The sequence below is a fragment of the Opisthocomus hoazin genome, chromosome 12 (genome assembly GCF_030867145.1).
Source record: "Opisthocomus hoazin isolate bOpiHoa1 chromosome 12, bOpiHoa1.hap1, whole genome shotgun sequence".
Classification (NCBI taxonomy): Eukaryota; Metazoa; Chordata; class Aves; order Opisthocomiformes; family Opisthocomidae; genus Opisthocomus; species Opisthocomus hoazin.
In genome coordinates this window covers 4964080-4992000 of record NC_134425.1, presented here as the reverse complement: position 1 = coordinate 4992000, position 27921 = coordinate 4964080, and the positions used below count along the sequence as shown (strand labels likewise).

Here is a 27921-nt window from a genome sequence, read left to right as displayed (position 1 = left end):
CTTACAGGGGAAAGTATGATTAAATTGGTTTTCTTGATTGCATATAAATGTAGATGGAACAAAAGAACTGCTTAGTTTCTATGCATTGTAGAAGTAAATTGGTGATTATTTCCCCTAAGTAGACATGAATTTCACATTGCAGAGGAACTTCAGAAACAATCATGAAGCATCTAAATTTTAATTAGTGCCAAAAGTAGACAAAGTTAAGAAGGGGGTTTAAGCTATACAGGACAGAATTACACAGGCATATTAGAGCTGCACTAATATTCGGCGGTTCTGATTACAGACTGAGCCTTTCAGGATCAAACTAAGACATCGAACTGGTCATTTGAAACGCTGCCATATTTAGCCGATACATAACACAGCCACATCCTAAAAAGAACATAAATGTAATCAACAGAAAAAAAAATGGTGTTTTCTTATTTTTTACAGCTGTAAAGAAACATGATAAATCGCTGTGTTTTACATCCAGACAATTTCATAGACAAACCTGCAGGTACTTACTCAGTTCTTCAGTATTCCCTTGTAATGAAATCATCACAAAAGCTTAAAGAGGACAGCTCGTATCTTCAGCATCTACAGAGACATTTATTTAGAGGGAGGAAAGCTCCAGTTCTCAACACCTCCCAGTACTAGGAGTGTGGGTAATGCCACATGTCTTACACTGTCTACAACCAGACCCTCAACATGCTCCGTACAAAACAAACATTCTTCCTTTTGCATCTGTTCCTGAAAAAGTAAAGCAGAGAATGTTCCCACGCCCTCCTCTCCCTTCCCCAACGCTACAGTTCCGCCACTGCTCTCAGTGCATTGACTACAAGTGGGGGCTCCATACCGTAACTATCTGAACTTCATGCCCATCTAACTTGTGCCATATTAGAAAAAAATATATCGAAGTGTTTCCTTCTAGTAACACAAGGACAGCATGTTATCAGTTCAAAATATAAATCTTCTGCTTGTATTTCATTTTGCAGAAAACCGAAGTATTCACAGAAATCTAGCGAAGAAAGTATCAAAAAAAGCGCACCACAAATACAGAAATTTTATTCCTTCCTTTATGTAATCAAGGCCAAACCAGTGTTCTTCATACACTACTACACATTGTAACTAGAACTAATATGTAGTATAAAACAAGCTCTGCAGTGAACACTATCCCGTTCAAAGCTGTAAAATGCTACTGAAACAGCTCACCGCATTGTTTATGTTCTCGCTTTAAGGAGTTAACGCTATAGTTAGGGAACTGCTACTACTCTGAACTACCTGAACTTCCACAGAGAAGCAAGCAGACATCTGCACGAGTCGCTCTAGAAATGGCCACATTTGCATAGAGGAAACAGAAATTGCATGAAAATGAGCACATATGCAAATCAAGTTCTTTTTTTATTCTTTTTTTAAATGTAACATCCAAAATTCTTTGCTTAGATACTTCCCAGAAAATCAAAAGTGTTTTCTCCAGCTTCACTGATTGCAAGAGACACGCGTTAACACGGCAGACCTTCAGACAAAGGGAATGTGGCACCTCCAGTTTCTGTTTCTGGCCAGCCACGAGGGGTCGAACCCCCACCCGTCCTGTCCGGGATCACCCTGCCGGAAGAGAGGGCAGGGTACTTTTCCATGAATCAACACGGGAAACTGAGCAGAGGAAGCAGCGAGTAAAATGTCCAAGTGTATCACTAGTTTGTTTAGTTACACAATTACCCACACTGTCAACTTCCTTCCAGCCAAATTCATTTACCATCCATATGAAAGTTTTGCAGGCCACACTGGTTAACAATTTTTTGATAAAAAAAGATTTTTCATGCTTTAAACAAGGTTCTTATGTCAATTTTTAAAACGGCTTGCAAAGGTGTTCTTTACTACTTCTGTTGTCCTTTCCATGAATGTGCAAGATAACATACATGAGTAAGAGGATCCAAAATACCCGAGCCAAATTTTTTGAAAGTAACACTTAGAGATACTGTACGTCGGTTTTAACTTTATGAGACAGATTTCAAATCTCAGGATGAACTTAACTTCACAGGCACCATTCCCATAATACAATCAAACACGAAAGCAACTAAATTCAACTCACCTCCCCAAAAAAGTAACTCAGAATGCAACAACGCAGACCAGCCAGGCTGCTTACCAGGGAGCAGACTGAACAAACAAAGCCTACTGCAAGGCCAGAAGGCCAGCAGGCTGCTAAAGCCAAGGGTCTCCTGCTGAGCGCACATCAATTCCCCCTCACACCTTACAGGGATCTTGTGCCAATCCAAAAGTTACTCCACTGTGAAAGGCATCACTGCACCTTCAAGTTCTACGGTCACTGATGTGTACATCAGATCCAACACCTGGCCAGGCCACCCAAAGTCCAAACATGGACACCTTAAACAAAATAAAAGCATCTCCAATGGTCTTTGACATCTGAATAGCAAACTGGGAGCAGGACGGTAGGGGAAGCCCATACGCTATTTCCCAAAGACCAGTCCTTCCACCATCCCCACCACTACCTAGCTCAGAACTAAAAAAGCCACCAGCCGAGGCCCAAGCAACATCAGTCTGTGTACTGGCACCTCGCAACACAACTACGAGCATGCTGGCCAAGAAAACTCAGTGGCCTAGAGCAGGGACCCCAGCGGAGAACGCTATCTGGCTCGGACCCAAAGTTGGGCGCGCAGTGCATCACCAACAGGCTCTGCCGCTTTGATCACCTCCAGTGCCTCGCTGGCAAGGGCGAAGGCAAGGAGGCGATGATGAGGATGGAGGAGACAGTAGCAGGGGATTCTGCAGAAGGCAGCACCAAGAAGCCCAACCATAGGAAGGTTTCAAACCAGTAGTCCACATGAAAGCAAAGACACAGGAGTTAGACGGGGGGGAAACGGAAAGTTAGTCCCAGGCAGGGGCTTTGCAAAGCCAAGTGTACGGACGTGCTCGGGGCACAAGCGACCCACACCAAACCTTCACCTGGAGGGAAGGGCCACAGACGGTGCACGAGGCTATTTCTTGCTTCTCCTTTTAGACAGGCTACTAATCGTAGGCAAGAATACGAGTGTAACTAAGACAGATGGTGGAAACTCTTTCCTCCAAATAAACTTTTCAGGATCCTCGTAAATAAACAGATTAAGAAAAACAGCCAAGCAGTCCCAACTACTTTTGGAGGAGGATTTTAAGACAGACATTCTTCTATTTTTTTATTCCTCTAGTATTTGAGTTGATTCATTTTGCACTGTACCAAACTATGATACCAAACTAAAGATGGATTACATCTACATCTAAAGAGTGTGCTTAGCATTTACAAAACACATTCATTCAAAAATACTAGAAATTGGAATCCGCATACCAGAGATTAAATATAAAGAATATTAGAATTTCAGTAACAAACCTCATAACCTGAGAAATTAAATTGACTTCCACTACAACATCTCTACCACTCTCAATTAATACACTGCATATATTAATGTTAAAATTGCCATAAAAATGACAATTTGAGAATATAAAGGAGCTTCTTGACAACTGTTTAATATACCGAATCCATCCATAAAAAGAAAATGCGTAGAATTAAGTGTGGGGGCTTTAAAAATTTGTTTTCCTTTTTAAACAATCTTGGGCATAAAACTTTTCAGCATAATACAAGAGCTGAAACTATGTTCTGAAAGTTAAACTTCTCGGTTGACAAGAACAGGCATCTCCAAGTAATGCTGACTGGCAGAAAACATGCATTAATCTCTGACATCAACTAAGTTATTTTGCACCTGTAATTTCATACCAACACATCATAAATACTTAAAGCATGCAAAAGCTTTTATAGGGGTTGACAAGTATCATTATCCTCACCACCAGCGCAAGCGAGGCTTGTGGCTTCTCCGGACTCACTCCGAGCAGCTGTCGGGATGCAGGCGCACGGCAAAACGCCCGGCAGCGGCTGAGTCCCAGCAGCTCAGCCCATCGGCAGGCAGCACACGTCACCAAACCCCGATGGCTTTTGGTCAGGTGCCCGTACTTTGGCTGCAGAGCCAGGAAGGAAAACCAGCGTTGCTTTTCAAAGCTGACAGCCCTTCTAACGGGGTGGCCTGCAGCCACTAGAAGACCCAGGCACCTCCTGTAGTTGCCTTTGGTGATCCTAGTTGTAAAATCTCCTATTAGATCAGGACAGAGGCAGAAAGGGGAAGAGAGGCAGAAGTAGCTATTATACCAATATCACTTTAGTTCTTGTTAGCTCATGAATTGCTTATTGGGATTCCTCTTTGGCTGCTTGCCCAGAACAGTTGGAGGAAAAAAACAAACCAAAACAAAAAAAGTACGCAAGCCAATCCTTAATGAACCCATGATGCTCCTGTTGGAAACCTCCTCCTTCCAGGGTCTCCCCTTCCTAATACCGACTCACCAGCTGGTCTGGGCCACTCTCCTGGCTACTCCAGGGTCGGATAGGTGTTAAAACCGACTCCATGTCTTCCCTCTCACGAGCTGGAGAGCATAGCTCACTGGACGTACTCCACAGGGACTACGGAGTTAGCATAGTTTAACTAGAATCATCAACTTGAGCATCCTATTTAAATGCACACAGTCTAAACAGACCCACTTATTAATACAGAAACTGATCTCATTTACCAGAGAAGCAATTACATACAGAAGCAGGGAGTTTTGTTAAACCTAAGTGGAAGGCTCCAGCAACTCAGATTTATTAACTCAAAGACCAATTTCACTGATGAAATATTTACCTAACATTTATAGACAGTCTCTGAACTAATTTTCTATGTATTTGTCTAGAGCTTTTTTTCCCTTCAGAATGACCCTCCTTAAAACAAAACTATTTACTTATTTGTGCTGATTTGTGTTTTCTGCACTTACACTGAAAAATCCTCTAGAGGCACATCTATGCCTGATGCCTTAAATGAAGAGCAAAGACAAAAATATCCCCATGCCCAGCTCAAAAAAAAAACCAAATCACCAAAGACTCTGTCATGAAAACCACTCTGAAGCAGAACCAGAAAAGGCTGAAGAACACCAACTTTCTGGAGCCAGATGAGGGTCTGGGCTGCTCAGCACTACACCACGGTGCTTCCAAGCCTTAACCCTCCAGAAGAGAATCCGTAGCTCTGAACTGTATAAGCGCACTCCCTATAGAACAGGCACGGAAGGTAAGTATCTCCAAACCAGATTCAGAGCTGTCAATAGACTGAGCTGTGTTCTTCCAAGGCAGAGCCTACAGCATGTCAGGTGACTCCTTACATTTTGTTTAAAGTAAAATATGTAACAGACCCAATAGCACTAACTCCAGTCTCGGCAATAAGACATGACAGCAAAAGGAAAAGCTGGTGAAAGGAATGTGTTAAGCCAGACCTTCTGTCAGACTTGGGTGCCTCCCTGAATGTCAAAAATAGATGCCCGTGTCAGATTGGGATCACTGTTTCAATCCTCCCTTAGCAATAGGTGCTTACATTATCTGTTTTGAAAGCAGGACCAGTTCCCTTTTGAAAGAGAACTGTGGGTGCAGGAGAGAAGGAGAAGAAAGTCATGTCCATTCTTTTGATACAGCAGCCTTCCAAAGCATCTGCACGCAGCAGGAGAAATTCCCATGCAATGGGACTGTCAGCCAGAGGAGACTCCAGGCTCCATCTCTCATCTCCCAACAGGGTGCACTTCACATCAGCCACAAGCGGACTCTCTCTTGCTCTCTCACCGGAGCTGGGTAACGCTCTAATACGAGGAAAAGGCTCATGGGACCACAGCGAGAACGAGCATGAACAGCACAAACATTCTGTAGAAAAGGCACAGCTCCGTCTCCCAGAACAGACCGCCTACAGAACTCTGGTGCTGGCCCCTACCTGCAGGCCTGCTTGCAAGGAGATGCCTGCTCACCCCGAAAGCCAGCCATTCACAGCCAGCCATCGAAAAAGTACACTTATCTTCACAACAGAACGAAGAACTGACAGCCGTGGTTTCAAAGAGGAGATGGAGAGCTGACAATTTCTAGAAAAGCCTTGAGTGTAAGTTAACATCTATTCCTATAAATGGCCTTTTTCAGCCACAGTTTTCCCTTCCTGCTGAAGGGAAGGCAGGAAGAATAGGCTGAACTAGAGAAATACTCAATTAAAGCACACAGGGAACAGGAACATTATTTGTCAGGCTTGTGCATCATGGTCCAGTTACGGCCATTTGAGATACCTTCCCCCCGCCCGCCCTCTCCCAAGTCTTTCCTTGCAAACCCACCCAGCACATGATCTATGCACTTAAAGTCCTTCTAAGCTACAGCAGAAGCCACACGTTAGACTATTCGTATTCACCCTGCCACTCCTGATTACAGTTTCACTTCTAAATACAGCAAGCACAAAGAGTCTAGGATGGCATTTCCTTGTTAAAACTTAAAAAAGAAAACAAAATTTGGTTCTCAGTTCTGTAATGGTAACTACAAAAATCATGATTTCCCATGTTTCTGCAGAAGACCAGCTTTCACATGAGGGGAAGGAACACAACACAACAACAATAATCCCCCCAAAAAAAACCCTGCAATCCTATAATCTCCTACACATCTCAAACCTGGAAGCAGTTTAGTCTTTGGGCTCACTTCAACAATGGACTTAAGCATATGATTAGTTCCAGTAAAGTTAGTAGTATCTCTCACATACTCAAGTGAGAGTTAAATATCCTCGTTAAATCATGAACTGCAGCTCTCCAGCATAAGCAAACGCCATATGTATTTTTCAGTATCATTCACTGGGAAGAGAGGTTTTTCATCCACATTGTAAAATGTGTGCTAAAAATTTCTACTAGAATTTGTTAGAGGTTTCGGAAATCGTCTTGAAGAGCTCAGTTACTGCTGAGTCAGTGGAGACGAAGAAATCAAGCAGCGGGCTCTCTGCAGAGCTTTATTCCCCCCGCTTAAAATTATTTGGGTCCATGGACCCAAACACTGCATAGAAATCTTCCACACCTAGAAAAATGGGTATAATTCCCACCCTTTGGCAAAGTACTTAGAGAAATGATTGAAAGACACTCTACGAATGCTACCTTCAATACTTCTTTCAAAACTCAGTTTCTTTTGAGGAAGTTTTCATTGCCCCAGACAAGTCATACGTTAAACAAGACTTGGAAAGACAAGTGGCAGTACAAGTGAAATACTACAGCATTTAGGCATGACATACTACATGGACTAATATATGTATGTGTGTGTACATATATATATATACACACACATACACACACAGAATGGCAGAACTTCGCAGGACTGAGGGACTAAAATAAGAGACTAGATTCATTATGGACAAATTTATCAACTCCTACATGGACAAACAACCCTGGCCTCATACACAAAACGATGGTCTCTGGCCTGATCATTACCACTTCAGAAGATGATCTCTGCGTTACAACTGACTCTTTCCTAAAATGTCAGCTTGATGCTGAATGATAGAGCCAGAAGAGTAAATCTTACGTTACAAATTATTAAAGGAATTTGGATGGGAGCGGCGGTGTTGGGAAAGCCAGAAACATCATTATGTCACTGCATAAATCCATGGTTTACCCACACTTCAAATTCAGCATGCAGTTCTGGTCTCCTTATCGCTCTTTCTTCCAGAGGGGCTCATCTGGCTTACTAAACAGACGTAACCACAGGCTCAGGAAATCCTACATGCTGCAAATCACTGAAGTCAGTTGTAAATGAGAGTAGACCACAAACTCATCCTTTTCTTGCCTTTCCCTGGGTCCCCATTTATAACCTCCATAGGATAAAGAAGGTTGAGTTGGATCAATTTTGAAGTCTGAATCAGTGTGGCCACTTTTGCCTTCTTATTCACCCCAACTCACGGACCATGGAAAGCATCACATCACAATGACATACAGGTACAACCGCTCTGGAAACTCAAGCATTTCCTCATTGACAAATCAGCTGTTAACTTTTAGACACGGCTTCCAGCCATTCTGCTGCTCTTGCAAACATACACACTACCTTTCCTAAACGCCACAGTACTCACATTTCTTCGCATATACACATCTGACTTTTTTCACTGAAATAAATATCCCTAAAGCACATTTCTAGACTATTTTAACTGAGTTTGTCCTGCTAGGCAACTTTAAAAAGAAAATCCAAACTCGGTACACATTTCAATTATTTCAGTAGTGTTAGACAAAAGCAGTATTTCCAGGCAGTGAAAATTACAGATCATCTACACATTTAAAGCTCTTCTATGAAGAAGGAAGTTTTGAGTACTATAAACATAAGACAGATTAGGTACAGAAAATCCTGTAAAGCCTTTATGAGATTTTTTCATCTTTTTTTTTTTCCTGTTTACAGCAAGGATGATGAAAGCTTTCAAAACATTTGGAGTAACTCAACACCAACAATCTTTCCTTTCCCAAATTACTATGCTGCTTCTGAATTCTCAACGCTTGCCACACAACATTCTCTTGATATTAGGCTACATCAAAAAAAGAGAAAGAAAAAGCCCTGCAAACATGTTTTCTTAGTTGCATTAAATACACCAGTTCTGATCCACCAATATAAATGAAGTGGCTACTGTCAGCATGCTATTTCCACATGTAAACTAGCCACTTTTTCATATTTAGTAAGTATACTACCATACTGTTTCTTTGTGACCAAAATTAAAACCTAATCCAACACTTACTAATATTTATTCTCTTCAGTACATGGCAGAAGCTTTATCGATCTTAATGCTTGCCTTCTCCCCCAACTCATTCACTAAAAGTCTCCTACTAAGTACTAAGCATTCTGCAATGATATGAATTTCACTTCCAAAAATAGGAAACTGGAGTACGTATCAGAAAACCTGACATCAGCACATAGGCTTACTGTCTCATGACAGTTGCAGCCACGAGCTTTTTTGTCGTCTGGCTAACAGAGAGATTCATGTCTCCGTACCACAGCTCCTGCGTTCCGAGAGCAGACTTTCCAAACGGTTTATGGGCTTGCTGTGTTTGAGTAGCAGCAGATTCATCATTGAACAGCTGGAGTTTTGCCCAGGAAAACAAACTATATTCTGTACTGAAGAGAGGGACATGATGATTAGGCCTTTCATATCCCTCTCATGTTGAAAATTATGGAATTATCAGAAAACTGTAATCATGAAAATGTTAAACTAAGGAGAATGTATTTTTACAGCAAATGAGCATAATTATGTTTACCATATTTGGGCCTAAAGTTGGCTGGCAATTCAGTCTGTATATAGACAGCAATATCTGATTCACTGTCACAGGATATGAATAAACCAGAGCAATCCAGTGTGAGTAACAGTCTCACTCCTATAACAAAAACCAAACATTAGTGCGTACATAATAATCCAAAAGCATCATATAACACTACTGCAAATAGTGATTTAATAAATAGCAGTAGTTGAATAGTCTTAACCTTAATTCTAAAAATCATTCTTGAACTAGATCTCTAACAGGAGACTTTGGGAACTGTCAAAATGCTTTATTTCTAACAAAGCTATGGGTTTTAATACATTAGGTTATGTAGAACTAATTTCTGTAGCTGACAAAGGAACAGTGGTGACTAGCAATTTGAGATCATAAAGATTAAAAAAGTAGAAACGGTAGCATGCATACCTCACAAACTTTCCTCCTTTTTTCTAATAAAAAAAAGTGCTTGTGTGTCTTGGCCACAGCATTCCTCTCCTCATTAAGACCAGAATTTAGAAGTCTTAATTAAATATAGATGAGATTTTAAAAATAGCACTAACTCATCCTGCATAGTTGGGGTCAAAACATGATTAGTTATAAGACCAAATGAATGTGTAACCCTTCCAGTTTATGAATCTCTGATACAAATCAAAATCAAAAGGGAAAAATATAGCCAGATCTTGCCAACTATAACCTTTCCCCCTTTAAGAACACTTAAAGCTTGGCACTTATCTAGTTGTTCTGCCTGCTTCACATAGCAAGACAACTAAAAAAAAAATCCTGCCCTGAGTTGCTCAATCTTCTGCAAATGCCATTAACAAACACAAGTTAAGCGCCGTAGACAAAAGGATTCTCCTCTTGCTCTTCTTCAGCAAGCCCCTGTGTTCCACCAAGTATCACCCCACCGTCACCGCAATAGCAGCAGCTTACGCCTTGGAGACTCCAGCATCCAGCACCTTCTATTAGCTGCTTCAGTCACCCTGCTTTCTATTTCAGTCCACAGAATAATTTCTTGCCTTTTACCCACACAATGTAAATGCCAGAATAGGCCACACGTCAACTTAAAATCAAAAAGCTGCAGACTGAAGGCTGAGGAATGCTAGAGCAATCCTAGGTCTTCTCCATCCACTCCTTACACTGACACAGCCGTAAGAAATTTCTCTTTTCAAAAGCAATTGGTTACTTGGTTTTTGCATTTTATATGTTCTTCCTAGGAAGACTAGCTTAATTATTTTCATTTTATTAATAAAAGCAAAAGACTTTAATATTTTAATAGACTATTGTCCTCCTGCTTCTTTAAAAACAGAGTTAACGCTCTTAATAACGAAGTTTAATTTCTTTCAGTACAAATAACTTTACACGTTTGGAAAATAAATCTCATTTTTTATATCTAGTGTAGATGCTACCAAGGAATATAAATAACTTCACACAAGAGCGACTTGCTAACAAATGCACACATGGAATTCTGCCGGCACGTCTCGGCAGCACGCATAGCTTTTCTAGCTTCCGGCTTTAAGCTGCTACCTTAAGTATATAGCATGGAAAGGCATACAAGAGTCATACCGATGTCCAGATAAATACTGACGTGATTTGACTGATGTCATGTGAGTTTTCCTTTAAAAAAGTGCATCATTCTTAAGTTAAAAATTACTCCCCGAAGAACTCTCAAAATATTTTCCCCAATAAGATCACCAATTGTTAAATAATTATCAATCCTAATTTACAATATATAAAGCACAGCCAGACCACCTTACCACATCCTGAAAGTAGAAGCACTGATAGTTTTACACAAACAACTAAGGCCTCAGTCATGGGCATGATTTGTCACCAGGTTATATGCCAAAATTTCTGCACTGAGTTGTGCAAGAAATTTTTTGCCCAACAGAGGATACAATGAGGTATTTATGCTGGTATAATACATCTTGAAAAAGAATCAGATGTAATGTTTTAATCCATAAAACAAATTAACACGATGTGGCTGATCTATTCAGTAGAAATCAAACATCCATAAGCAAAACTGCAGACTTCAGCGTAAACTACTATTATTTGTCAGATCTTCCTGAAAACTCATGTGTGTGTTTTCCCCTGAAGCACGCAGCACCAACAGCCCAAGCTATCGCACACTTGCGTCAGTGGACGATCCTAACTCCACACCAAATCAAACACATGTAATGGTGTCTCTCAGTATCCATTAACAGAGCTGAATTTTGTTCACAAATGAAGACTGGTAAGAAACATTTAAAATTTTAAGTGGTCTCTTCTGATGTGTCAATTACACTTAACAATTATTACCAACATGAAAGACGAGGCTTACGTTAAATGATGTTCAGGTGATTTAAGCCATGCTGACACTCCTTCCCAGTAACTTTTATTGACAAAGGGCTTTCTGCTGCAGAAATTGCAACACAGTGAAGCTCTGCCAGCCATAAGACACTGCAAAGATGCCAAACACATTCAAGCAATGTTTCAATGCCAGCTGATGCATCTATTACAGATCTGGCCAGACCCCTTTCAAATATATTTCCTAAGGATCAGATTTAGACCAAGCGACCTTTCCGCCAGCAAGCCTGTTTGCACCAAGGGCGTGCTGACAGCCGGACCGCCCTGCTGGTACCAAGCATCACCCATCGCTAGCCAGTGATGGGAAGGAGAAGGTTACAACATGGAACTCTCAGCATCAAGGTGATGCTTGGCAACTTCTACTTCACATATCACATATTTCCTCCCTTCTCCCCATCCCCCAGCCGGACTCCAAACCTTGAAGTAACCTTGTTCTCTTCCCCCCCTAGAGACAGCTCCATGCCTGAAACATAACCTCTAATCTTAATTTCTATTTCTAGCATACAATTCACGACCCTTATCCCAATTTTTTAAATTAAATATCCTCCATGTTGCAGACTCTGCTTCCTACAGTCAGGATAGCGCATAGAGTATGTCAGAATTTATAACCATATGTTTCTTGTTGAGGACAATTCTACATTACTTTTAAGAGCACTGGAAACACACAGTATTTATGCAATATAGGTTTAAAAGCCTTCTCCAAAAAAGAGGTTTTCAATACTTCTGTCAGTACTCCACTGCAATGAAACAGTTTTATTTGTTAGAAGGTTTAGATAAAGACCTTAAAATACAACAGATCTGCACTCCAGGGCAGTTTGCAAAGCCAAGCATTGACTTCAGCAATTATTGATACTTGCAGAGCATCTGCACATGTTAAGCTAAAGTCTTACAAATTACAGGGTTTTACTACAAAGGAAGCCTTCTCATCTGACACCATCTATTTATAAGAAGGACTTTGCTTAAACTTGTTTGGTTTTTTGCAAAAAGATATGTAGTTTGTTTGCCATCGATTCTGTAACATTTCTTACACAAAACAAATTAAAATAAAAATGGCCTAATGGATCAGGTGTCCATCTAGGCCACAATGGCAGTGCTCAAAATTTATACTTTAATTAATTAGCACTATGCATAACCCTCTTTCATATTTTTATCAATTATGCCAAATTTGTGCAGCTGCTAGGGCAAAATGTTCCTCCATGCACAAATTCTGCCACAAAAGCACTCTGATACAAAACAGCTCCCTGAAGAATGAAAAAAATATTTTTCTGTCTCCAAAGCGCTGAAAAACCAGAAGTTTCCAGGATGCGTCCCAAGCCTGGAGGTTGCGGTCTGACACAGCCATGCCCTACGAGCTGCAGAGGTACCAGTACACGGCTGCCTTTGCACCAGCCAAATGCTAACACTCTTCTGCCTATCCCAAAATAAGCTATTTCAGCCCCAGAAAACACATCCCTCCAGAGCATGGAGGGAACGCCTGTCACTGCTCAGCTGGCTGCGTGCTCACCGCACAGAGAGCAATTGATCTGCTCACTCCGCAGTAGTGAGTACCATCACTTGCACACAGTCACAGTAAAAAAAAAGTAGTAATTCCAACGTACCTACATACCAACGTATTTATAATGCTCATAACCAAGTGAGTAGCTAGCCTTTCAAAACAAGGGCAACTATATTGATATGACTTTCTGTTGATTAATGAGAAAATTAGTCAGCCTAGGATGCTAATAGCAAAGAAATTGCCCCTAGTACTTCACGAAATTACTTTCTGAATTATATTTCAGACATAATCAGTCATGGGACAACTTGACCACACAAGCAAAATTAGGAAAGGATGAATAATCCTTGACCCAAAACATGAAGTGTTATGATGTGTTTTGCTAAAGTTATATGTATCTTATCAATATGTTTTACAATAAATACAGTTTGTTTCACATTGGTCTGCACGGGCAGTTCTAGTAAATACCGTTAGTTTGTTCTACTTTCTCTCCCTCCCACTCCTTCAGCTTCCATCCTATTCTCAGCAGGGCATCGTTAGAATTTATTGGCAGTTCCACAGAAATTGAATAGTGCAAGTGGGAGGACAGCCTCTAGCAATAAAGAATAAAAGCAGAAAAGTGAACATAAATCAGACTAGAGAAAAACAAGAGTAAGAACTTTTTAAGGTAGCATAGCCAGATTTTGAAATGGACTGGAAAACAGTAACTACAGAAATTGTGAAGTCAGGAGTCATCAACATACTCATCAGATCAGTTTATACCATGAAGAAAAAGTTAGCACGATAACAGAAGCAGTACAATCACAAGTAGCCTAACATGAAATTCATTCCATGGCTACTGGGGGAGTAACAATACTTTCTTTCCTTACTTAAAAAAAAATTTAAAAAAAAAAAAAAATTCCATTGTCAACGTAAGTCATAATTGCAAGTCAGGACTGCCTTTCCCTCAGCAAAAAAAAGATGTTATAAGAACTTATTTTGAATGGTAACTTCATTGAGTCTTAAGGGTCAACATTTGAAAGCCTCTCCACCCCACCTCAAAATAAGCACTAGACACATCTCAAAACACCTCACTGAGAGTCTCCTGTCAATGAACGACAGCCACAAAAATTTATTGTAGCACTAGGAAAATATTTGCAAGAATGTTTGCAAAAGGATACTGCTATTCAAATGGAAAAAGACTTCCGTACCACCACTGTTCAATGACCCAACTATTTCAAAACATTAAATTCATTAAGCACTTTATTACTGTGGTCTCCATAGAATACATAATTAAAGAACTAATATAATCTTGTTTGTCAATGTAAATACAACTTTAAAAATGTTTCCCCACAGTCTCTGGTCTTAGTGGGAAAGTTAGAGAAGCAATTCTAAAGTCCTCGCCAAGGACAGTGTTAAGGTCTTCACTTTTTTAAAACGGTTTCCACTCCCATCTTTCATTAACTTGTGGGAACACAGTATAGGTGGTTTTATTAATGTAAGAATATTCTTCATTAGCCATAAAGAATGAAAACCAAGCATGTACCAAAATCAAGCCATATTAAACATCATTTTAAAATCCTTACTTCATTGGGAAAGGGCTCCCAGAGTACAATCACTGATGCAGGCTGGAGATGCATAATACTTTGTGCCTTGGTTTTGGATAAAGCACGCAATAAACACTCTATTAGGTCAAAACAACCCTTTTAACATCCAGTAGTTATACAGAACATTCCAATTACTCAATGAGTAAAAAAAGACTGAGAAAAATCACTTAAGCCCAGTGAAAACGTAGGGATTTTTTTTAAAACTTCTGAAAGGAAATCTCAGAAGGATTTCTGAAAAACAATGCCTTCCACTTAACAGCCCACGAGCATCATCAGGTGAAGTCATGGCAGTGCTAACAGCAATACTGCTACTAAAGAAATGAACACTGATCAGCATAATGGCTGATTAATTGTTTTGTTTCATATTTAACAATACAGTTATTAATTTTAAAAAATTAAATTTAACAATTAAATTTTAAATATTAAGTATATTAACGTGGTCTACAAGAATGCTAACATGATCTAGCATACGTTATATTTAAGGTGAAATTAATGGCCAGAACAGACAACATGTGCCTTCTGCGTCAAACCTCCCCGAGACCCCGGATGAGCCCCGGTGCAGTATCCCCGCCCGGACAAGCCACCTTCACACTGCTGTACCCAATGCCTCTCCAGAACCACGGCCGGGGATCTGCTGTTGGGACACCGATCTCGCCCAAGACATTCCCACATACTCACTACCCTCAAGTGCTCCCAGTCCTGCTGGAACCATCACCCAGTGGCGATGGCTCAGCCAGGCTGATCTGGGACAAAACTCAATGCTCACTACTGCTCCATAATCAACATTATGGAAACAACTCCTTCCACACACGTCGTGGGAGAGGGTAAGCAAAATGAGGACTTGGGCAAAAGGTTCACCTTACATCTGCTTTAAGACAAACAACACAGCAACAGACTCCCTCAGAACAACTGACTGTTTGGAAAGAACCCTGCTGCTAGGCCCTAAGATCTAAGGCTCAAACTTCCACTACAGTTCTTTACTATGTTCTCCATTTACAGATAATAGATCATCTTCCATATTTTTCCCCCATTAGGCAAGCTGTGACAAAAACCTGAACTTGTGCGTATTCTGCTCCTGAATTACTGACAGCAGCAGAAAGCGCAGATCGCTACTGCACACTCAAACAACACAGCTAACACACTTTTGCAGGAAGGACTTCCATCCATTCCTGTTCTCCCAAGCGTTATACAGAAGAAAAAACTGGAAACCTGTGTTCCCACTGCTACTAATATTCCTTCCTTCCAAGGCTCTGCAAGGATCTTGCTCTATTTCTAGAGGTATTCTGCTAGGCAATTACAATTTTGATATTCTGCATAAGCCTGCAATATATATGTGTAGAAATCTCTCAGGGAACACTACAAAAAAGAACCACAGGCATGCCACATTTATTTTTTACATCTTCTTTTCAAGAAAACTAATTATAATATCAAGTCTGTAGTTACCTGCAATTTCTGAACACTAGAAAAGTATCTTACTTTCAATTCAACAACATTGGTCCTATTTTCAATTTCTTTTTCCTACTTATAGACTCATTCCAGCAAGCTTTCAAAACACTGTATTAGAGATGCATCCTTACTACACACTAAGATATTTATAGATTTGTTCTTATTCACAATACAAAATACATTATTTCCTGCAGGCACCTAACAATACCTGTTATGTGCATATTACATGATGTATGTCCTCCTTTACTAAGGGATTTGAATTTCAATCAGCCATTTTCTCAAAATTTCCATTCTAGAAATAAATAATTACCTTCCTTCAAAGTGTCCAGTAACACTATGCAGCTGGAGCAGGCCACTTTTTGCATTTATTAATTTATTTGGAACAATGCGTACTGCAGTCAGAACTGGGTAACCACAGAGTATTATCTGCTACATCCAGGGCTTTTTATCCTCCACCACCACTCCTGTATTGGTGTGCAGCAGGAGAGTGCAAGCAGTGCTTCAGCTGCACAGACACTAACACACCAAACTGAGCTAAAACAACAGGAAATCTTTCACATTTTCAGCACAGCAGATTTCTCTGCCCATCTTTCAGCTAACATTCCAATCCTTGCTGTGTAATACGTACAAACAGGAGTTTCAAATGTGAATTAAAGTGTAAAGCAGGGAAAAATGCAACGAAAGTAGGAAAAAAAATCACAGGGAGAAAAGAAAGGAGAGTGACTGGATTCAGCAGCATAAGAAAATTAGATGATTGTCGGCTTGGAAATGAAATGGATGGTTTTCTTCACAGTGTATCAATGTGATGATATTCAAAATTGTGATTAAAATATATTTTAGGGCTCTCAAATGCTATTAGTAAGGCATTCTCCTGCTTTTTGAGTTGCTGTACGCATATCGGCAAATAATTTTAAACAGCACAGCCACTTGTAAAATGGAGTCTTATCTCCTCTTACAGCTAACGTATTATTCTCTGTCTGGAATAGAAAATTCTTCCACAGACTGCTTTTCACATCTTTCAGGTGATTACGCTGGCATGTCTTTGCCTCTGAAGTTGAAACACACTGACTTCATTTACGCAGGCATTTCCTCGTCCATGTTTTGGACTAGACAGTGGATTTTAATTGGTCAGAAGTGGTACTCATTCACTACTAATAAAAACAATTTCAACGTTATATTAAGCAATCTATACTAGCAAGCTCCTAGAAGGTAGGCGAAAAAACAGCAATGAAAAAGATCTTGCAATCTTGCGGCATCTAGGTTTTTACCACATGCCAACACTGCAAAAATCTGAGTATCTTATCCTCACGTCACATTTAAGCTTGTTCTTCATAAGTGAATGGAAAGTTTGTTACCTAATTATCTGTTAATTCTAAAAGATTACATTGAGTAATCTCCCTGATTACTCACTGAGTTTATGACTATGAGTAGCTGCTTTGCTATGTTTCTCACCATAGTCTTCAACATGACAGTTTTTAACAAGAAACCAAAACCTGTGAATAGAGAAAACAAACAAGGAAAGAAGAAAGCAGGAGAGGCCTTCCAGTGAAAGTGTAAGCAAGCCACAAGTACCTGCCTCACAACCTACAGCTTACCACCGGTCCAAGCTGGGGCAAGATCTGTCGTATGGGAAAACTTAAGTAACAGTTTTAGAAAAAAAAATAATTTCACTAGTGAAAACAAAAAACAATTCTTCCTTGCACATCAACTACAAAGCATCAAAGTATTACTTCCCAAAATGCTAGTTCTTACCTAAAAGATACAGAAGGTCTTAGCAGTGCTGCAACACACAACAGTTCTAAGACAAGGGTACCTTGCATTTGAGGACAGATATCAGTCTATATAAATCAACTTGTCAAGTACTTCCCCTCTCTGAGGGATATTCTACAGCTGCAATTCCTATTCCCAACTTTTTCCAGAATACATTAAGTGGGTCTTCCGAGATCACCAGGTCTGGACTGTTTCAGATGGAGTGCTGTCCCTCACAACACCGTCTTTTGGCCAAAATGCTATCTGCCTGTGACAGCGTAAGGTGCGTGAAAGCCAAAGAACTATAGGTCTGAAGGCAATGCTGTGATGTAAAAGAAGAAAACACCCCACAACACAAACCTTTAGAGACAGCTAAACAAGGAATAAGAAGTCCACTAAGTCAACAGTGCTTTGAGGCACGATCAGGCTTTTTGCATGCTACCAAGCACTAGAATAAATATTCACGCCTATCTAGTTGCATAGCATTTGCCCTAAGTCTACTGTTCCAAATTATGCCAGTCTAACTTTGCTCACATTAGGATTCATTTTAGAGGAAAATATTTAGCACAGACATAGCATGCAAGATGCCCTGCACTCCTATTATAATTTATTCCTCAACACACTGAACAACTGGATCAAAATACAGCATACCTTCCTACCTATGCTTGTAATTATGAGGACTGTATCACTTACAAAACCTTAAGTTAAAAAGAAAAGAAGCATAATTATGTAGTGTAGAAAATTTCATGAACTGTACTTACCCTTGTTTTTCTTGATACATGATTTAATGCAGTGAAAAACCACCAACACAGAGATGAGCAACTCATGCTCCAGAACAGAATATATCAAATAGCATGTGCAAGGAAGGAACAATATATTATTTCCCTGAAACCACAAGAATTTTTGAAAAGAAACTGCCTCATCTGTGCTAAAGCAATTTCAGAATAAAATACAGATACAACATTTTGCAGGCAGTCACTGACCAAAATACGTAATTTTCTCCTGTTTCAGGATGCAACTTAAAATAATCAGTAACAACATGCTACATCAGAGAACAGCATCCACTAGCTGCACTGTGAAGCCGAAAAAGCCCATAAAAATGTGAATACCTCAGGAAAAAGAACAAACCACAACTTAACATCACGTCAAATTTTACCAGTCATATTAGCAGTAGTCTTCTCCATCTATCACAAGGTGCAAAGCTGAGGGCCATGAAGGCCTTTCAAGTGGAAGAAGCACACAGCAAAGGGTGTTGGAACACAGTAGAAGGCAGAGTCCAGGCAGATGTTTCCCATCAATAATCCCCCAAAGTGCAAGGGGTGGAGAAGCACACATGAAACCACAAAACAATGAATAAGAGGGTAAGGACAAGGGATTCTGAAGAGACCAACAGCAACATGCTGATCTATAGATATTTCCTCAGAAAACGACTGAAGAAATTTAGTTTAAAAACACACTAAATAGTCACAAAAACCCCACGTCAATGGATAGCACAAGCAACAAACACTGTGCACCTGTTCAAGAACAAATTAAACTTAATATATTGTACCTTTAAAGCCAGAGGAGCTATTCAGCTGTGAACTCTGGTACCTGTAAGCCACAGCAATTCACAGACCCAGTATTCAGTCCAACTATGTGTCCGATTAAAGCATACTCTTCAGAAAAAAGCATCCGGAATCAAATACACCATGAAAGGTTTTGGAGTAGTAACTCTCTGACATCTGACCAGCAACGACTCAAATAGCATTAAAGATTCAGCGACAAAAACACCTCCTGATGCTTGAAAGACAGGATCTGCGATTTGAAAGGGACCTCTGCAGCCCTCATGGTCACCATGAGACAGAGAGAGACGGCAGCAGAGTGAGAGAAGAGCTAGAATCTTTCAACACATGCTCAGGGAAACATAATTAAGAGGCAAATCATGGTCTGTTATTCATTTGTCTGACTGTATCAGACAATCCTAATCAAACCTCGTAAAACCCAACTGTTCCAGAAACTAAAATGGAAAAAAGAAAAAAAGCCTTTTCCTGCTGTGTCTTCAAAGGAAGAAAATGCACTTTTCCCCAAAAACATTTCACTAAATCTTGTGTCAACTACAGATTCACTCTATCATACCAATCCATCACCACAGAAATGTAACATTCCTATATAAAAACAAAAAATGTATCATTAGTGGTTTTCAACAGATTTCATGCCCAGCAACATCTGCAGAGCAATAGATTTCACTTAACCAGACCAGGATCTTTTCTAACCACAAAACCAAGCAACAGATTAATTTCAAAATAGCACAGGTCAGACGGACCACTCTTCCACACGGGTAAAGCAGTAAGTGCACTTGACCAAAGACTGCCAAACTAGCCCATATGCTGTCCCATGACCCAAATTACTATTTCAGTTTTAAGACCAAATATCATACGGAAGATAACATTTAAATTAGGGCTGATAACTTGCATCTGTAGAATACCTTTGCTAAGAAGAACCTGTGAACAAACCCGTGTTAAATTCATTGCCAAATTTTTTATAAAGTCTGCTGATTGAGACAAGTTGTTACAAAAGAACTTTGGTAAACTTTATGATACTCCCTCCTCTTTGGACCTGAAATGAGGTCAAAGCGCTGAATTCGACATCACAATCTGTTGCCCTGGAAATAACTGCAATGTTTAGACAAAGAAGTTTATTATGAGATCTAATAGAATTGCTTGAGAGAAAATATTTTCACTCTCTTCCTGCAAGCAACACAAGACAGACAGACAGACTGGAGACTCTGAGTGAGTACTCTTCCAACATTTTAATACAGAACCAAGCATATTCCCAGTAACAGTATGTGTGATCTTTTTTTCAGGATTTTGTTCTAATAATTGGCATTTCCTCCCAGCACCCCATCCAATTTTTACCAGCATGGAAGTCTCTTAGGAAAAAAAAAGCCACAGAATTAAAAGTCCACTTACACTTGCATTAATTTAGGAAATTTGATTTTTAGTTAACCTACCCTGCTCTTCTATACACAAACTTCAGCAGCTTCTCTTCAAAAATAGCTAAAAAGACGTGCAAGTTATAATACTACCAAAACCTTAACCTTGCCTGTATCATAACTTGTCTACCTACACTGGCAGCTGCCCAGAAAGGCAGTTTATTTGTACTCCACTATGAGTTAGCAAAGTACACCCAGTTTGCTCTCTGCAGGTGAAGAATGTACGAGTATCCACTCAAACCTCTGCTGTCCTGCCAACCCAAGTAAGAGCAGCAACCTCACAGTCTTACTGATTTCCTCTGCACTACTCAGAACCGAACTCAGTAAAACAAAATTCCAATCACTATCAAATCTTACACTTTTTCCAAAATTTTCTTTTATTTAGTAAACAAAAGATTTTAGCTTTTCTAAATGCTACATGCACATTTAGCAGTAGACCTATTTTTCAGCACCATATTAAAGTTCTTGATTACATCATCTGCTTGTAAATGTTCATCTAATGTAGGAAAAGGCTATATCTTATTACCTTATTATTTAAATATTTGCAAACTGTGTTGCTCAGCCAAAAAAACACAAATACCTAACTATATCTTTGGTAAGAGGCTAAATAAAGTTTATTCTGGAGCCATGAAACACGCACCAATGAAGCTGGCTTCTGTAACAAAATATTTGCACGGTTTCATTTAACCCTATTTTACATCACCTGGCCTTCAATTCCTGCTTGGACAAAGAACTGCAGACCATTCAACAGCAGGCAATATTGTTATTCACTCCCCTCTGCCAAAAAATCTCCTATCCTCAGATCTATCTTTTATTGAACACAGGTGCCTTTAACAAACGACGAAAAGCTGCATTCATTTTTACCTTCATTTGACAATGTGGTTTCTTCTGAGCATTTGGAGATGACAAACTCATTCCACATAGAAGCTATCCTGCAAGATGGATGCAGAACATCATACAGATCTGGAAGAATGAAATTTTTAGGTAGCCTCTTCCTCCTTGTATTCTTCCTCCTTCTACATAATACCATCTGGTGCAAGACTTGCAAACAGCATTCTGAGAAAAATTTTGAAATACTCAACAGAAAGATATTATGTTCCTCAAATCTTTTGGAGCCTGGTATGGAATTACATTTACCCAAAGTGATCTTCTTCTCTGTCTGTCCTTTCTAGTCACTACAGCTTTCACCAGTTTCCAGCATTTCTGTTGTATGCTGGGCCACATAAAAAGAACTGCTAGCTTCTTCAGGATGAGATTGCCAACTTCAAGTATTTTTAAGGAACTTTTAAAAATATTACCTTGTACTTAGACTCTTAGGAAACAATGCTTAAAAGATCTCCAGATTTTTCTGGAATGCAAGTTGCAGACATTCAGGTGCTTTATCTTTCTCTGGAGAAGCTCTTGTGCTTGGACTCAAACTGTTCTTCCAACGCACAATCATCCAAGTTCTGTAATCTGCACAGAAGAGCAGGAAGTTCAACTTTTGTAAACAAAAAAACCGCCTAGAACATTGCTCTGAATATCCTGGTATCAGACAGACCACGTGGACATGCTTCAAAGGATCTAATTTTACCCCAGCAAATCCAGAGGAATTCCCAATACCATCCAGAAACTCACAACCATACCAAGCTACCACAGTGAGGTAATCTACTTGGGAAACTAACAGCTACTGACAGAATTAAAGACACATTTCACTGCTAGATAACTCTCACACGAATGAATCACACCAGGGACACCTGTGGAGAAGTAAGCGGAGAAAAGGTCCGTCACAGTCCCTTCTTCCTCCTCTTCTACCTGCTCCTCTGCAACACATTCTATACACTGCTTTAGAGTTCCCAAGATAGAGCATGTTAGATTATAGCATTAAAGAATCAAAGTTAAATATTATTATTTCTACCAATGGAAACAAACTTTCCCTTATGTTCAGAAACTGCTTCGGTTGAGGGGTTGTGCCTTTCCCATATACCATTTAACTGTCAACTTTGAGTGCACAACTAAACAAGAATCACACCTAAAATACCATTATTAAACAACCAGTTGACGTGTTCTCTTACTACTTTCTGACCAACACACAGGTAGCATCAGGAAAGAACAAAAACGGAATATCTAAACCCGAGAAAGGATAGCTGACGAGGCGGCGGAGGGATCTTCCTGCTGAAATTTTCCAAATCATCTGTCTTTTGCAATACTATTGTACAGACATGCTTACCAGAAAACATGAGCATCTGACAAGTATCCCACTGAAACATGATGAGATAAAACAAAAGGAGTCACACTGACCAAAAAACCCTAACCACTTGAAAAAGCAGAGAACTGTTAGAAAAGCAAGAAACAAAAGACCACAAAGAAGGAATACAGCTATGTTGCAAGACAATGAAAATCAAACCAGCCTAAAACAGAAAACATGCATCAGTCATTTCAAGGAGACAATTTTACTAAAAACATAAGCAGCAACAGGTCACAACTCAGGGAGGTATTGTAAAGATGCTTTCTAAGGAATTACTTTCTCTGATGTGACCCTAACAGTAAAAACACACAAGGTAAAATTTTATTTATTTATTTCAAAAAACACAGACAGCTACCTTACAGCGAAAACTTTTTAAAGTTTTTGTTTTGCTTTTTAGCTAATACAAGAATTAATTTGTTAATTTAGCTAATACAAAAATTCTACCTACTAGTGCTGCCATGCTCTCCTATGTGGGCTTTCCTTGAAAGGGGGAGTATTTATTTCCTTCATGAAAACAGTTCTTCAAAGCAAAGCTGTAGAATATCCCACTTCAAACTTGAATTGTTTCAGCAAAAAGTTATAATAAGTGCTCACCCCGACAAGCTGCCATGTGTCATTGTTAGACTGAAGCCAACGTACCATGATGGTACGTAACAGCACAGCTGGAAAAACATCTGCCTTGCTACAAAGGCTCTTCAACGCGCCTGGAAGCCTCACCAAGTCTCAGATAGCCCCATCCTGATCTTCACCCAGACATCTCCAGATTCCCCCAGCCACACCTGGCGCACTTCATATTCCCCTTTTCAGCCCTTCTCCTTCATTCTTCAAAGCTTAACAGGCATTTCCAGACCCTCTATTCCGCCCTTCCACCCCACACGCCCCCTCATTCTCTTGTACTCACAGCTGCTCCAACCAGGGTCCCTGGAAGTCAGCTGGCGTCATGCAAGGTTTACGACCTTAACAGAACCACACAGATCAGTCCCTCCAAATTTATCTTAAGTAACCAACACACTGATCTTCATTAATTACATCAGAATAAGACAAGATTGATATTTCAAGACCACAGTTCTCAAAATAATTTGTCTTGTCACATTAGAGCACTTCAAAGTGAAACACATCTCATTAACACCAACGTCATCTTTTTGAAGTTTCACAGAAAAAAAAATCTTTTTTTTTTAATTACTTTTTTGGCAAAATTCAAGGAATGGACCTAAATGGTTTATTCACAGAACTCTAGAAGACTGTGAGCATATCAGACCAAATCATCAATAAACCTGCAACGCAGCATTTGTGAAACGAACGCCTCCTACTACCCCCCACACACCTCCTAATAGTTTCTTTGAGGGCAGAAGGGATGAATGCCTAAAGCCCTCCTGCCACAGCATTATCTTGAGGTACATAAACAGCAGAAGAGAAGAAACCCATGCAAAGCCAGAGGCACAACAGAACACAACTACTACTAGCTTCTTCTCAGTGAGTCTGGAACCCATTTTAACAAATTCTACTCAACTTTCAAAATAATTTTTCATCCTACCAGGCAGAACTTCAGATTCTACAGATATCAAGAAACAGCACCTTCTATGGTTTAGATCAGCAGTCCCCATATAAGCTTCCAGCATTGCTTCCAGCCACAAGACATATAAAATCTAAACAGAACGCAGAATGCAATATTACCTGGAGAGCACAAGATTGCCTGCGGCATGCTACTAATAAGTTGTTGTTACCCAAAGGCCAATGAAGGTTAAGAAACACTAATCCAGACAGATCACCAAGCCCTAGGAGGACCGGTACCATTACAGCGTGTGTTTTGTCAAGCCTAGCAGAGCCAGTTGCCTTCTGAGCCAGCCCCAGCACAATGTTTTGCGATGAGGTTACCCGTGCTGCTGGAAATGTCATCTTTCATCTATGATATAAAACCCCTTCTTCAGCTACTAACAATACCCTGGCATTGTTTGCAACATGGAGGGTGTTGTTCTGGCTAACGTCCAATTCCAGTAATAATATTCTATCTACCTACAGTAACCACAAGAAGATATTCTTCATTTTCAGCCCCAAGTGGTTTTGCAGCGCAGCAGCAAGCTCTTAAAGAATTGCCACACTTCAGTGCCAGTTCCGCATTTCACTGTGCATTTATCTAGCTGCACAGATCAGGCATTTCTCTGAAACTGCAGAAACACCTTGAGATTACCGGGAATAAAGGAGCTCCTTTCATATGGCACAATTAGTCATATCAGCAGTGATAGCTATTTTGAGCAGCACCCATTAATCACTATCATTAGCAGGATTTCTGGTGTACCAGCGTTCATTGTACCAAGAACAAGTCTTTTCCTATTACAGTACTACTATATAAACAAAAGCAGCAGCACCATTTCTCTTGACACAATCCTGTTTTGAGTAACGCGAGGCAAGTGGCAGCACTTAAAACTACAGTCAATTCAGGGTATAAAGGGAAGCTGACTTATACCTCACAGGACAACAAAAAATACAGTTGGTTTGCTGCAAAGAAAAACTGGCCATCATTTGTATGCTGGGGAAGAAGAGGTGTTGAAAAGTAATAAATAGTGGGAAGAAGCAGGGAAGAAAGCTCTCAGGTTGGAGACAGCAGGAAAATAAAAAACACAGAAAAATAAGATTCAAGTGGAAAAAGATTCGAGTGATCAAATACAAGTTGATACCGAAGAAGTGGAAGAAACCTAGACTTCACTTATAAACATCTGCAGCAGGTATGCTCACATTACTTTGTACAAAGAATTATTTAACTGTTAATCAAATTTCAGACTCTTGGAAGAGACTTCAACTAGAAAAATACTCCCTGTATGCATTATCTCTAGTTTCCCAACAGCTCCCAGCAACTCCCGATTCAGAATGAGAAACGCCAACAGAAGGATTTATGCCGTGCGCTGACCTAGGAAGGAGTACCGCAAGGCGCATGCGAAGCAGTGGCTCCATCCTGCTTCCAGCCCGGGTTCCCACACCCCAAAGGTTCCACGAAGCACCAGAAACACGTGTGTTCACCTGAACCACACCTTTTTCACAACCATAGGTTAAATACTTCGAAAGTCTTTCCTTCTAGGAGAGAAAGTGCAGAACAGAAAATAAAGGAAGAAAATGCAATCGTGTGCAAGTCTTGAACTTAGAAAAATAGCAATTCTTTGCAGAAGAAGTGGCCATCTTACTTTCTGCAGAAACGTTGCCTAGTAGCAGACTCCAGCCACGAGCAAACTCATGTTGATGCCCACGATACGCAAACAGCACCCGCGCACACACCGAGATGGGCCAGCACTCCTGATCCCACGAGCTGCACGCCCAAACCTTCCTGCGGCCGGGAGACACACGACACACACCTTGGAGAGGTGAGGGAAGGGGAGTGCGCCGCAGGAGCTTCGGCCACCCGTTGCCCACAGAAAACCACGACAGTTCCTCTAGAGCACCACTGCCCCTTCGCAAGGCAGCACTGGGCTGAGAGAACAGAAACGTCAAGCAACAGCAGCCTTAAAATCCACAGTGACCTTTTTCCCCAACCTCTAGAGCTAAGATTACCCAACGGCCACACCGGCGGTTACGAGACGCAGTGCCATTTTGGGAACCAAGCCTCAGCCTTCTGCCGGCTGCCTGTGCCTGCGGAGCCGCAGGCTGACCCACTCGGAGCAGCCAGGCCGTTTAATGCGACTGACGTACGCCGCTCTCCGAGACACCCAGACATCTGTTCCCCTATAAAACCAACGATGATGACAACGATTGCCGATTTATACCTGTAACTAGGTTTATAATCTCACGTAAAACAAACAAACAAGATCTCTTGACTTCTTTCATGTTTCTAAGCCAACATCCACCTGACAAATATGTACCTGCACCATTCCCTCTCCATCCAAGCGACGAAACCCCCCGAGCAGGGAGCAGCAAAGGTGTATTAGAGAAGTTTTAAGCTGCAGCCCAACACCGGAGCTGTCGTCCCCCACCCGCAGGCACCCCACGCACCCAACTCGCCAGACACAAGGCCGGCTAACGACAACCAGCGCTTTCGGTCAGCGTCAGGTGAGGGACCCGGCCCGGCCCGGCCCGCCGCATCCGCCCTGCCCGCAGGCCGGGGGGCGCGGAGGGAGCGGCTGCGGGGCCGCGCTCCGCCCTGCAGCCCCGCCGAGGGGCTGGCACCGCCCGGGGGGCCCGCACCGCCCGGCCCGCACCGCCCGCCGCGCCAGGGCAGCGCCGCCTGAGGCGAGGCCCCGCGGCGGGGTCCCGCGGCCGGGCTGGCGGGGGCCGGGCCGGCGCCCCGGGCGGCCGCGGGTCACTATTTCGCAGGAAGGTGCGCAGGAATTCCCGCAGGCGCAGTCCCGGCCCCCGCCGCGGTCGCCGGGCTGCCCGCACACGGGGGTTCACGGCGGCGGGAAGGCGGGGGGGGGGGGGGGGAGGCTCCGCGCCCCCGCCCAGGGTGCCCCCGCCGCCACAGGGCCCGGCCCGGCCCCGCCGAGGGAGCGCGGCGACAACCCCCGGGCCGCGCCCCGGGGCACCGCCGCCGCCCTCCCCCCGGCCGGGGCTCCTCGCCGGCGCTGCCCGCGGCTCCTCCCAGCCCCGGCCGGTGCCCCCCACCGCGGCTCGGGGAGGGGGGGGGGCTCCCCGAGCGGCCGCAGGGCTCTGGCCGCCTTCCTCCGAGCCCCGTCCCCGCCAGCGCCCGGGGAGGGAGGGAGGAGCGGCGGTAATGCCGTCCATGCCAGCCCGGTGCCTCGCACCGCCAGGGCCCCGCCGGCCGGGCTGCGGGGCAGCGACCGGGACAGCCCCGGCGGCGGGGCCGGGAAAGGGCCGGGCGGCGGAGCGGGGGCCCGGCGGTGGCGGCGCTCACTCACCTGCCCGCGACAGCCCCGCGGCGCGGCCGCCCCGCGCTGTGTACTCCGGAAACGGCGGCTGCTCCGCCGGGCGCCGGGGAGGGGCCGGGCCAGGGGGCGGGCGGCGCCGCGAGTGACAGCGGGAAGGGGAAGGCGGGAGAGGGCGGGCGGCCGCC

General features: G+C 42.0%; 1 protein-coding gene across 2 annotated transcripts in view; it reads right to left on the bottom strand.

Annotated features, from left to right (window-relative positions):
- The window catches only part of GARRE1 (granule associated Rac and RHOG effector 1), a 60056-nt gene extending 32209 nt beyond the window's left edge, over nucleotides 1-27847 (bottom strand). The window contains exon 1 of one of the 2 annotated variants that reach the window (XM_075433447.1): nucleotides 27767-27847. The gene's annotated coding sequence lies outside the window, so the exon portion shown is untranslated. The remainder of the gene's footprint in view (nucleotides 1-27766) is intronic. The other variant, XM_075433448.1, reaches the window with a different exon arrangement.
- Between the last annotated feature and the right edge of the window lie 74 nt (nucleotides 27848-27921).